Here is a 12,268-nt window from a genome sequence, read left to right on the forward strand (position 1 = left end):
GGACATTACTCGGAGGTGGATAGGGGGCAGAGATAAGGGACATTGCTCAGAGGTGAGTAGGGGGCGTAACCAGAGGACAATGCTCGGAGGTGGGTAGGGGGCAGAGATAAGGGACATTGCTCGGAGGTGGGTAGGGGGCAGAGATAAGGGACATTGCTCGAAGGTGGATAGGGGGCAGAGATAAGAGACATTGCTCAGAGGTGGGTAGGGGGCAGAGATAAGGGACATTGCTTAGAGGTGGGTAGGGGGCAGAGATAAGGGACATTGCTCGAAGGTGGATAGGGGGCAGATATAAGGGACATTGCTCGAAGGTGGATAGGGGGCAGAGATAAGGGACATTGCTCGAAGGTGGTTAGGGGGCAGAGATAAGGGACATTACTCGGAGGTGGGTAGGGGGCAGAGATAAGGGACATTACTCGGAGGTGGATAGGGGGCAGAGAAAAGGGACATTGCTCAGAGGTGAGTAGGGGGCGTAACCAGAGGACAATGCTCGGAGGTGGGTAGGGGGCAGAGATAAGGGACATTGCTTGGAGGTGGGTAGGGGGCAGAGATAAGGGACATTGCTCGGAGGTGGCTAGGGGGCAGAGATAAGGGACATTGCTTAGAGGTGGGTAGGGGGCAGAGATAAGGGACATTGCTCGAAGGTGGATAGGGGGCAGATATAAGGGACAATGCTCGGAGGTGGGTAGGGGGCAGAGATAAGGGACATTGCTGAGAGGTGAGTAGGGGGCGTAACCCCAGGGGACAATGCTCGGAGGTGGGTAGGGGGCAGAGATAAGGGCATTGCTCGGAGGTGGGTAGGGGGCGTAACCAGGGGACAATTCCCCGGAGGTGGGTAGGGGCAGAGATAAGGGACATTGCTCAGAGGTGAGTAGGGGGCAGAGATAAGGGACATTGCTCAGAGGTGAGTAGGGGGCAGAGATAAGGGACATTGCTCAGAGGTGAGTAGGGGGCAGAGATAAGGGACATTGCTCAGAGGTGAGTAGGGGGCAGAGATAAGGGGCATTGCTCAGAGGTGGGTAGGGGGCGGAGATTAGGGACATTATTGTTGAAACTCAGGATTTTTTTTTTAATGGGTGGGGGACATTTTAAGGGACATTGCTTGGAGGTGGGTAGGGGGCGTAAACAGGGGACATTCCTTGGAGGTGGGTAGGGGACGTAAACAGGGGACATTCCTTGGAGGTGGGTAGGGGGCAGAGACAAGGGACAGTGCTCGGAGGTGGGTAGGGGGCGGAGACAAGGGACAGTGCTCGTTGGTGGGTAGGGGGCGGAGACAAGGGGTCATTCAGAAAGGGGGAATTCCTTCACCTGTGAGAAAAAAAGCCCTGATCAGAGAAGTCAGGATCAAACATCCTTTTTACACAATGCAGAGGATTAACCCCTTAGGTCCCACAGTGAGTATAACAAGCATGCTTTACTGTATATACAGACTGATGTTACTGTTGTGGGTTTAGTTACACTACAATAACTGATACATTATAGCAGGTGTTGTTCTCCTTTCTGTCACTAGATGGCAGTAGATGAACACACATTAGCTCTGCGCCCCATGTGACGTCACTGGAAGCTGACAGTGCGGAGCGCTCCATGTCCTCCTGTCCTATAGAGGGGTTTCAGGTCATCAGCCATCCACATAGGTGCTGAGTGCCTCCCCTTTCCCGGGATAAGTAGTACATTCCACATCTCCCCGCCCGCTCCTCATTATTCGGCCATCTCTATTCCTATTGGTGCAGCTCGCAGGTGTTCCAGGGGCATTGTAATGAGGTGGGCGGGGCCTGCACGGATCCCGAGCCTGCTGCCGTAGCTGGGAGCAGAGCCGGAGAGGGAGAGCCGGAGAGGAGGACACAGGAAGCAATCCCGAGCTTCCTGTAGTGGGAGCAGAGGAGGAGCTGGGCGGCTGTGCTGGGATGAGGAGGACTGGAGGCAGCCAGGACACTGCACTCTCTGCAGGTACTCCAACCACAGGGCAGGGCCATGCTGGGACTTGTAGTTCCCATGGGGGGCAGGGCTGCCATCTGTATATTGTGGGGTGGTGTGGATACAAGGTGCTCAGTGGGGAAGAGGGGTGCACAGCTCCAGGCTACATCGCATCACCTCCCTGCCTCTGCTCAGATGGTGGGCATGGAGCAGGATGGATGGATGGATCCTTTAAGTGGCGCTCACATCTTCCTACAACTTTGAAGCGGTATAAAACCCAAAATCCAGCCTTTATTATATTGCAGCTCACCAATTCTTACATGTGATGGCTACATTAGATTTTCTTGCCTGGTGATCTGGCCAGAAAGTCTGTTGTTTTTCAGTAGAACAAGCTGTCTTTCAGATGTAGCAGTTGGTCGAGATAAACCATTTACCACTGATAGGGGTGCATACAGTGATCGGCTTTTATTATGTAAAACCTTCATCCCAAAAGGAACAAAACTATTGTTGGAACTGCTTCTAAATCATGAGCTGGAGTTTGTTTTCAGGTTGTTGTATTTAAATCTGCTAATACATCCAACACTACCCCCCCCCCCAGACTGACAGTGCTGGTGTCCGGAGGTGTCCCCTGTGCTCTAATACAGGGGGGGCACTCTAATACAGGAGGTGTGTTACTGACCAGATCACCATGTGCAAACAGGGAAAGCCTAAAGAAGGAAACCTAATGCAGCCACCACATCTAAGGATTGGTAAGCAGCAATATATCACATTTTTGGTTTGGGAATTATTACCGCTTTGTCTTCATTGTTCAAGTGGCTGTAAAGGCTGGAGGTTTGTTACCTTCATGTATTCCATGCATGAACATATAAAACCTTCTGTGTGCAGCATCCCCCGCCGCCTCCTATACTTATCTGAGCCCCATCGAGATCCAGCGATGTGAATGACAGCCTCAGCTGTCCTGGGTCTCTGCCTCCCCATTGGCTGAGACAGCAAGCAAGAGCCATTGGCTCCCGCTGCTGTTGATCACAGCCAGTCAGCCATTAGGGAGAGGGGGGCATGGACACATGAAGCAACGGGTGCCCCCATAGCAAGCTGCTTGCTGTGGGGGCACCCAACAAGAGGGAGGAGCCAGGAGAGCCTTTGGGGTATTCAAGAAGAGGAGGATCTGGGCTGCTTTGTACAATACCACTGCACACATCAGGTAAGTATAGACATGTTTGGTATTTTCCAAAAAAAGAAAAAAATGAGCCTTTAGAATCGCTTTAAGCAAGTCGTTTATTTCTTGTGAAGCTTCTTGCCTGGAGATCCTGCCAGTAAATCTGCCCATATAAAACATTTGCACAGCTATTCATCCTATGAAATGGCAGTTTGATCTGGTACAACTGCTGAGAAAATTGAATGTTACTAAGCTACTTTCCTTCCAGGTTGGATGTTCTTCCATTAGTCACAAGAATGGCTTGGATTGGGAAAATACTGTATTATGGCCTCTAGGTGGAGCTGCTGCTCATAGGAGATAAATACGTATTTCCTATGATTGTTGGCTCCATCTGGTGGCCGTAATACAGTATTTTCCTTCTTCACCCTTTTCTTGTGAATGAAGAACATTAATTCTGGCCGGTATTGGCACAGAACGAATGTACATGCAGATATGCAAGATGGATAAATACACCCCTTAGATCGAACATTCAGCTTATCGATTGTTTATTCTCCCATCCAGATGAGGGGCTCTGCTGGCTGTTGTATTCTGACACCTGTCACCCCCCCCCCCCCCCCGAGAGTACTGTCATTTAATTGGATGCAGCCACTGTTTGGCCAGCAGTTTTCCACCCAGCTCCTTTTAATTTTCAGATCAAAGTATGTTGAGCAGGACCGTGCCAGTAGGGCAATCCACAGATTGATTATTGGCCGGTTCAGCAGCACCTCTTGTTTAAGGCTGACAACACTAAGCTGCTGAACTGAAATAGTAAGCAGCGTTGTCACCACGTGCTTTCCTCCCATCAGCTGTTGGGTTGCTCATTTAGTCCATCAGATTGGAGCCAAGCGAAGCTCGCAGGGGAGGCTGAGCTGCTAGTTTTTTTATTTCAGGTACTTATATAGCACCATCAATTTACACAGTGCTTTACATATATATATATATATATATATTGTACATTCATATCGGTAACTAACCCTCAAGGGGCGTACAATCTAAGGTCCCTAACTTACATTCATATACAAGGGCCAATTAACCTACCAGCATGTCTTTGGAGTGTGGGAGGAAACCGTAGTACCCAAAGGAAACCTACGCAGGCACAGGGAGAACATGCAAACTCTAGGCAGGTGGTGCCGTGGTTGGGGGCAGCAGTTTTGTGTTCTCTGGCTATCACTGGTAGGATCTCCAGGTAAGAAACCTTCCGACAGAATAACAAAGAGCTGTATGCAGCGAGACGTGTGCCAACCACGCTGAGGGTTGCTTGCACTTTAATGGACTTTTTCCTAATAATCTGTTTTCCCCATGCCCTTTGGGGGCCTATTTAGGCTCTGTGGTAAGGACACCTTAGCCCATGCAGCATAATGACGCTGCGTATTTCTGGGTGTCCCAGATCTGCTAGAGCTGCTCTGTTCTTATTCTGTACCCATGAACATGTAGCCTTTATAAAGCGGTGAATGTGACATTTGCCAGACATTCCCTGCAGGCGAAACGTCCAGGTGCATGTGGCATAAATGACAGTGATTGACTCAGCGTCGGGTTAGGTTCCCACCTATGCAGTGTGCGTTTGATCCGTTTCTGCAGTGTGCGTTTCGTTTTTGCACATGCGTTTATGCTGGGTTTTTTTTTTTCTTTTTACTTGTTGCTGGGCAGATTAAAACGCAAAATGCATCAAAAGCACACTAAATACTTTTATGCAGTATCTCCATTGAAGTCTATAGAACCAAAAAGTGGTTTTGTATTTTCTTTCATTTGTGTTTTGCGTTTTTGCACATGCGTTTTGATGCGTATTTTGTAAGTCTAAAAAATGCAACTTTTTTCATTTAAAAAAATGAAAACCCTTTCTAAAAAAAATTGCATCGGGTGAAAACGCAGAGACCTGTCTCATAGCAAATCATGTTAAATGGACTGTAGTGCGTTTCTGTGAACCTGGGGTCAGGGAGTGTTGGCTGTTGTTCACAATCAAATATAACCCCATTCTGTTAAAGTGTATCGAAAGTCTAAAAATTTTTTTTTTTTTTTTTTTGTTTTGGGAAGTGTAAGAAGTAACGTTCTTTACTTTGGGGTGGGGCAATTTTCCTGTCGCTTGGTTATTTTGAACAGAAAGCGAGAGGGAATCTCCCCATTAGGACACACGGCTCAGCCTATACAAAATGATGAGCGCCATTGGCGGACCTCTGCCTTCCGTACTTTGTGTCACTGTCCCAAGTATGCATTGCAGAAAGGTCCAGAGATAATTCAGAAGTCTTGAATATCCATATTCATATGGTGGCAAACGGATCAACGGGACAGCCAGGCAGCTTGCATTTTCATAGGCATATGTCCAACATATTTCCCTTTGCTTCCTGTCCTTCTGATAATGCAGACACCAACACAGAGCTAAAAGTTTGTTTTTCTTTTTTTTTTCTCTTTATAGAAGGGGGAGTGTGGAACCCCTGTCTGCTTTTTTTTTTTTTTTTTTTTTTTTTTTTTTTTTTTTTTTATTGCTCCCTGGGTTTCCTTTTGCAGATTTTTCATCACTTCCTGTCTGGTAAAACCAATGGCAGCAGAATAGAAACTGAGAGAAGAATCTCTATAATGAAGCCCCCAGATAGAATTAGAACCCTGTTGGGTTTTTACCACTAACTTTTAGCTGGGCATTCATTTTAACCACTTTGCCTCTGCAGTAGCAGCCTTGAGCTTGTATTTGTTTTCTTCTGCCAGCTCCTGGCTGTAATGTAAAAGTGATCAGGACGGTGCTATAGTTGCCTGATCACTTTTACAATACTGGCGGTATGCCGGTTAGTCCCTTGTGATAGAAAAACATTTAAATTAAGAAAAAAGTTTAAAAAATTGTAATAAAAGTAAATAAAAAATAAAAAAAATTAAATGCCACTTCATTGTCCTGCAAATACAAACACTTGCGCAGGTTTGCATGCATGTATGTAAGTGGTGATTACGCCACATATGTTAAAAAGGCATGTAAAATGTGGCCTATCGATGATTTTGATTACCACGATTTCTTCTTCCTTTTTTTTTTTTTTTTTCCTGTCTTCATACTCAGTTGTGGGGCCTGACTTGTTTGGTATCTGTTTGCTCAACACTTCCTCGTCTTTTTTTATTTAGCACAAATTGGGGATTTAATTATATCTGTTTGCAATAAAATTCCCTTTGGTGTCTTTTTATTTTTCTTGAAAATATATTTTATAAATAGCTGCAGAAAGTTTGTGCAACATAAATATTTGCAACGACCATCTTTTTATTCTACAGGGCCTCTGCTTTAAGAAGATACAAGTCATTTTTATAGCCAGAAATGCAGATTTTACTGTGTGCAAAAAATGGAGAAAATTGCTCTTGATGGGGGGAATAGTTATTGGCATTTTTTTCTTTTAATTCTTTGTTGAGTTTCTCATGAAATAGAAGTACGATGTTCTCTGGACTGTCTGTTTCTGGCAGAGCAGTGGAAGGTCGCTGGTTGTACCATGTAGGAGAGGATGGCATCCCTGGCATTGCTGTAAAATCTCTCCTTTGTTCCCCAGGAGCCTGTGCTGTCTGATGTCAGAGTGGATTGGTGCAATCTCTTCTGTGGATTCCTGATCTCTAGATGAGAATACATCCAGCACATTCCTCACAGGTATGCTGCCATGTTCTCTTCTGGTAGAGCGCCCTCATCTGGGCTGTGTGCATAAACTGGCTGCTTTAACCCTGTCATGACTGGAGTGCTCTGTAAATGTGTATAGAAGATTTCTGTGAGTTCTTTTCCCACTCATTGTTTTCTGCTTACAGAAAAAGAGTTGCTGTGTCTAAAACCATTTTAAAGCGATTCTAAAGGGTTTTTATTTATTTTTTTGGAAAATAACAGACATCTCTATACTTGCCTACTGAGTGCACTCATTTTGCACAGAGCAGCCTGGATCTTCCTCTTCTCAGGTCCCCTGCAGGCTTTCCTGTCAGGTGCCCCCACAGCAAGCAGCTTGCTATGGGGGGACCCACTGCTCCGTGTGTCCATTCACACACGGAGCTCTGGCTTCTCCCCGCCCCCTCTCTCTCCTCATTGGCTGACAGGCTGTGATTGACAGCAGCGGGAGCCAATGGCACCTGCTTGCTTCCTCAGCCAATGAGGCAGAGACTATGGACAGCTGAAACTGTTGTTCACATTGCAGGATCGCGACGAGGCTCGGGTAACTATTGAGGGGGCTGGGGGCACTGCTGCACACAGCAGGTTTTTTTACCTTCATACATGGAATGCATGAAGGTAAAAAAACCTTCAGCCTTTGCAACCACTTTAAGTTACAGCTGGAGACCAGTGAGTGAACGGTCCTTTCACAAGGGTGCATTGCGGTAACAAATGCACATTATGGTCATTGAGTTAAGCTCATTCATTTTGATTGGGCGGCAGCACTCTAAAGACGCTGTATGTCACACTTCACACAACGCACTCATTGTTCACATCTGTGCACGGTGTGAATGGCAAAACAGTGCACTGCAATACAAACACTGATGTGCATTTCACCATGCGTTACTACAAATGCAAATTTTTACAGTGGGTTAACACGGCGCACTGGTGTGAATAGGATGTTAGTCTTTTTTTGGGCTGTTAATTATAGCATTGAAAACCTTTTGTCATGTGGTATTAATTCGATAAGTAGAAAAAAAATACCTGACAGAAATCCAGTGAGTTGATAACTTCCTATGCTGACTGTTATAAGTTGGCATTGTTGATTGTTCTCTCTGAGGACTGCAGAACCCCCCTACGCCCTCCCAATGTTATGGAAAGAGGGAGATGTTCTGTTGTCCTAACATACAGTACTTCTCATGCTAGTAGAATGTTGCTGCTCCTCCATAGATAACAGTAACGTGAGTGTTGTCATTCTAGGACAGGAAGTGTGCTACTGGCAGGATCGCCAAGTTAAAATAAATGAGAGAGCGTGAAAAAAGGAAAGCTAATGCAGTCACCACATCTAAGTTCTTGTAAGCTGCAAATATGTTACATTTTTTTTGTTGGCTTTAAATCTACCTTAAAGGAGAAGTTTGAGGTTCAGTAAGTAAACATACATACTTGCCTCCATGTTGCAACTGTCCCAGATTGGCAGTAAGATCAAGAACTGAGAGATCACATGACTGCTGACATCTCAGTACTCGGTCTGGTCTGAGTGGAGAGCAATGACTATCTTTCACCGTGCTCGGCTCTGCTCCTCCTGCGCTTACTGGTGCGCCAGACAGGGGAGGGGGCGGATGCAGCTGGCTTGTCTGTCAGCTGTGTGCTGAGAGGCGGAGCCAGCTGTCAATAAGGCAGCCGGGTGGATCCTGACAATATTGTTTGTCTGTCCAGAGCCTAGATCAGCTGATAGCAGATAATAGTTCACTATTAGCTGACTTTGGATAACAGAAGAGTGAAAATAAGTGCACTTCTGTGACCCAGAAGAGACTTATGACCAAAAAGCTTTGGCCATACTTCTCTTTTTTTAAAGTGTATCTGAACCCAAAAGCAAAAACCTAATATATTGCAGCTAGCCATAACTAATGTATGTGATAGCTGCATTAGATTTTTATTTTTTTGGCTTTTTTTTTTACCTGGTGATTCTGCCAGTAGCACACATCTGTCCTATGGTGACAAAGCACACTTGCTGTACTTCATCTATGGAGGAACAGTGTTGTCATCCTAGGCTGCTTTCTACAGACTTGGAATACAGTACATCTCCTCCTCTTCTCTCTAGCTGCATAACATAAGGGGAAGGTGTTCTGTAGTCTAGCAGGAAAGTATGGGGGGAAAGGCAGATAACATTGCCTGGTGTCTCTGTGTTGCAGAAGCACAGCATTGGCTGCTCAATACAGAAAGTTAGGAGCTCACTGGGTTTCTAGATTGGCAGGTATTCTTCTGTTGCAGTATTTTTAAAGGGACAAAACACTGGGAAATGTGTACGTATTGCAAGGGAAGTCAGTGTAAATTTAGTACTCATTATTTGTATTTCTGGGTTAGTAACTTGAAATATGGAATCCTAGAGGATCAACTTGACAGCCAGGCAAATAGCACATAGAAGAATGACCGCATCTAGTCTACCCTTATTTTTTTTTTTTTTTTTTTTTTTTTTTTTTCTCTGTAAACAATTCGAGTAAATCTGGGTTCCTCCTAAGCATGTTTAAGTTCACTTACTGTTGACTGACTTATTACCTCTGCTGGAAGTGGAAGCTTTACGTTTGATGTTGAGCGTACAATATATATTCTAAACAAGCACTTTGATGATATAACAGGAACGGTTGTGCATTCCAGAGACGGTTTCCTTCCCTGCAGGTGGATGACAAATGTGTGTTTTATGTTACACTGAGCGTAATATAAGCGGAGCCGGGACTGTGCGTGTATTTGCAGACAGACTGACTACATAGAGGTCTCACCACCATGTCGGGGGACAGACACGGAAAATAAAATCTTGTCCATGGTACACGCAGCTGGGCGCCAAACCACAATGTCATCTTTGTGCTGTTACAGCTGCTTGCGGTACTACATCGGGGCTCATTTACCAAGATGTGTGAAGACAGAATTGTTTCATGCTCTGTTTTTATTGAATGGTTTTTCTGTCTGATGTAAAAGTTCATTTGCCTCCATGGTTATTAGATTTTTTTGTTTAATTCACCGGGCAGAATTTTTAACCCCATGCAGTTGGGCTGTGCCCGCACTGCATGGGTTAACGGCTCAGTTTCTCTAATGATGAACACACAGTTTCTACTCACCTGATCCTCCGTAAAACCTCATTGCTCCACATTCTAGCAGTAGACTGTTACTGTCTATGGAACATGATGACGCCAGGAACAGTTCATTTTTAAGACCGCTGAAGCACAGGGGTGCTGGACTGGTCTTGTGCGAGGAGGATTGGCAGATATATCTCTGCTGTCCTCTACCCTAGAATAAAATGAGCAGTTAACCATGCAGTGTGGGCACAGCCTCTAGTTCAGCTTTAATCAGATTTTTTTTTAAAACTGTTGACCCTGTGCCATCCAAACTTGATTGAAAAAAAAAAACAAAAAAAAAAAAGCACATGCTTAATAGCCTAACGTCATGCCAAGCAATTAAAAACCATGTAGCTGAAACTCTATGGCTGAAGGCTTTTGGACATTTTGAGTTCAGATCTTTCCAGTGAAGGGCACAGCTTGTACTACAGCTTACAAAGACATTATACAAAATTGTGCTCCTCCAACATTCTGGTAACCGTTTTTGGGGAAGGTCCTTTCCTGTTCCAACATGACTGTTGCTTGTGTACAAAGCCAGCTTAATAAAGATATGGTTTGATGAGTTTGGTGTGGGGGAACTTGAGTGTCCTGCACAGAGATTGACCTCAACCCTACTGAACACCTTTGAGAAGAGTTGGGACACTGATTGAAAGCCAATTCCTTTAATCCAATATCAGTACCTAACCTCACAAATGGCCTTCGGATAAATTGGCACCAATTCCCATAGACATAATACAATATCTTGTGGAAAGCCTGTCCAGAAGAGTGGAAGCTGTGCTATAGAGAGGATAAACTCCATACCAATGGTTTTGGAGTGGGTTGTCTAGCAAGCTCATATGGGTGTGATGTTGAGGTGTCCACAAACTTTGCTGTATATCGGCGGAAGTAGGTGAGTATATAAAAGGACAGGGGCTAGGTTTTAAAGTAAAATTGTTGTGCCCTGCATGGAGACTGTGGAAATTGGGGGATGATATGTTCCTTCCCAAGGTTCTGAACGTTCTCCAAAGCCTTTTAAGCATCTTCAGCACTACCCAGCCTGCAGTGAAGCTTGTGTGTGAATTCACATTTCAACCCACACACCTTTTGCTCCTGGCCTTGGAAGTTAGGAATGTCCTTCAAGCACCCCATCTTGTTGCTTGTGTGTACAGAGTTTGAATAAATTGTTTTTATGCAGATCTCCCCGGCTGTATCTGTGTGGAATTTGCTGTTTTTTTGTTTTCCCACGCAATTCTCACCCTCCTCTCTCCTCGTTAAACGCTCCATCATCTGGTTTGTGTCTTTCCTGACTCTTCTGCAGGATGGGCAGAGATTTCCTGATCTCGTGGGAAGCAATCTCCAAGTCTCAGATGAGGGGAAGCTGGAGATATTTCTTCTTATGCTAGATAAGGGGTGGGGGTGGTGACTCCTATTCCAAAAGAGATCCCCCAAGGCCAGATATTAGACTGTATGAGATGGGATCCTCTGCAGCCAGCACATCCATGCCTTCCCTATGGAGATACCCACAGTGATTCATAAAGGTTCAAAGTCACAAGATATTTATTCCACAGCAGTTGTACAGTGAGCATTGACATACAGTAAGTAGGTATTAGATCAACAGACAGATCTTCCTAAGCAAGGTAGAAACTGAAAGCATATACATATCTCATATATGTGGGCAGCACAGTGGCTAAATGGTTAGCACTTCCGCCTGGCAGTACTAGGGTCATTGGTTTGAATCCCAGCCACGGCACCTCCTGCCTGGAGTTTGCATGTTCTCCCTGTGGCTGCGTGGGTTTCCTCTGGGTACTCCAGTTTCCTCCCACTCTCCAAAGACATGCTGGTAGGTTAATTGGATCCTGTCTTGGCCCTTTTTTATGAATGTGAGTTAGGGACCTTCGATTGTACGCCCCTTGAGGGTTAGGGACCAGGGTGGATTTGATTTAAATCAAACGGATTTAAATCACGATTTAAATCACTAGTCAGTAAGGCTTGATTTAAATCATAGTTTTCTACATAAAGACTAATTCTTGCTGGTATAACTATAATATGCAAGTAGATGAAGATTTTTAGAATAACAACTTTTCAGATTAGTTTTTTTTATCCACAATTTAATAGGTTAATCATTCATATTTGGACAACTTTTCTGTTGTACTTAGGAAGGAGAAAAATAAACATTACCTTAATAACAATTTAAATAGATTTATTCAACTGAAACAATAACATCACAGCATATGTTATTTGCTTAAACATCCATGTTTGTTAACTAATTTGGCTAAACAAAATATATATATTTTAAGAAACTTAGACTGTCAGCCCCTTCCTCCTCACACTTGGTTTCACTTTCTTCTTGTGCAGATCTATTCCACTCCAAACAATCAGAAAAATATTGTTTCTATTCTATTCACTGAACTTCTTGAAACTTAGCACTGAAGGGGTTGATTCTGTATTCATAGGTTTGTAGAAGTTAGGATTAAGGTCTTT

The 12,268-nt window shown here is 44.6% G+C and overlaps 1 protein-coding gene across 1 annotated transcript in view; it reads left to right on the top strand.

Moving 5' to 3' along the window:
* The first annotated feature begins 1,816 nt into the window (after positions 1-1,816).
* Positions 1,817-12,268, top strand: part of DISP1 (dispatched RND transporter family member 1) — a 109,874-nt gene continuing 99,422 nt past the window's right edge. Inside the window, exons 1-2 of the mRNA XM_089685082.1 lie at positions 1,817-1,947; positions 6,622-6,716. The gene's annotated coding sequence lies outside the window, so the exon portion shown is untranslated. The remainder of the gene's footprint in view (positions 1,948-6,621; positions 6,717-12,268) is intronic.

The sequence above is a fragment of the Staurois parvus genome, unplaced genomic scaffold (genome assembly GCF_062004578.1).
Source record: "Staurois parvus isolate SC_StPar_1 unplaced genomic scaffold, SC_StPar_1.0 ptg000362l, whole genome shotgun sequence".
Lineage (NCBI taxonomy): Eukaryota > Metazoa > Chordata > Amphibia > Anura > Ranidae > Staurois > Staurois parvus.